Source organism: Lactuca serriola, chromosome 5 (assembly GCF_051521515.1).
Source record: "Lactuca serriola cultivar US96UC23 chromosome 5, Lser_US96UC23_V15, whole genome shotgun sequence".
In the NCBI taxonomy this organism is placed as follows: Eukaryota; Viridiplantae; Streptophyta; class Magnoliopsida; order Asterales; family Asteraceae; genus Lactuca; species Lactuca serriola.
Window position 1 is genome coordinate 262,145,472 of NC_136412.1, and position 957 is coordinate 262,146,428.

Below are 957 nucleotides of genomic sequence, written 5' to 3' on the forward strand. Positions count from 1 at the left end.
ATGCCCCGATAAGGCGCAAATTATAGATTTCCGGCCGATCGGTCCGTAATTGTTGCATCAAGCAAGTCGGAGTCTATGAGATTCTAGGTTTAGTGTTTACGGTATATCGTATTCCGTTCTATATAAGTTGAAGTGATTGGTTTCTCATATATAATTGTGTCATGTTCTGTATTGTTTAAACAAAAAGTATGATGTGTGAAGTATGATTATTTTCAATAACATAAACATTAAATCAGATTACATAAAAAGTAAATCGATTGCACGGTAGTGTCGACATTGCGGGCGGAAGCTTCTATTTGGCGTTGGTGTTATGTTTTGATGGGACAACATTTCCCGAAGCTTTTATAAGTAAGACGGACCTTTGTCGTCATCTCTTCAGACTGATTGTCTTTCCCACTGCAATCCTGCTTGTGGGGTACCAGGATAGTCATACAAGTTGATGATAAGTTGGACTAGAAAGAAACCATCAGATGGTTTCGAAGAACCAAAATCCCTTGATGTCGTTGGAGATGGTTTTGTTTTACATGACGCGAAGTCCAATTACAATGTGTTGGTGGAATTGTTAATCAAAAGGAAATTTAAGTTTGTGTAGGTATATATTAGTGACTGCTCCCACATTGGTGTGTGAAGGATTCCAAGACGATTTTATAAACTTACGGGAGTGGGTTCACATCAGACACAGCAAAGACTTGTTTCAAATTTTTAAGACTTTTCAAGTATAAAAGCTTTAAGCTATTCTTAAACATTGGACCAAGTATTGGAGGGGTACGCCGGGCCTTGGCTGTAGTGTAAGACCAAGGCGACACATGAAGAACCCCAGCAGCAAGCTACTGTAACGGGCCTTCCCCCATAAAAAATAAGATTAATATCGAGTGGGCCGATGGCCCACATATCAGATATTAAACTGATAAGAACAGATACTACACTTGATCTTAGCCAAAAGGCCGAGAAAGGTAT

The 957-nt window shown here is 39.3% G+C and overlaps 1 non-coding gene across 1 annotated transcript; it reads right to left on the minus strand.

The window, feature by feature from the left end:
- Positions 1 to 760: 760 nt before the first annotated feature.
- On the minus strand, positions 761 to 957 carry LOC145056319 (U2 spliceosomal RNA). Its single transcript, XR_013685801.1, has one exon. It is a non-coding gene; the product is annotated as a U2 spliceosomal RNA (small nuclear RNA).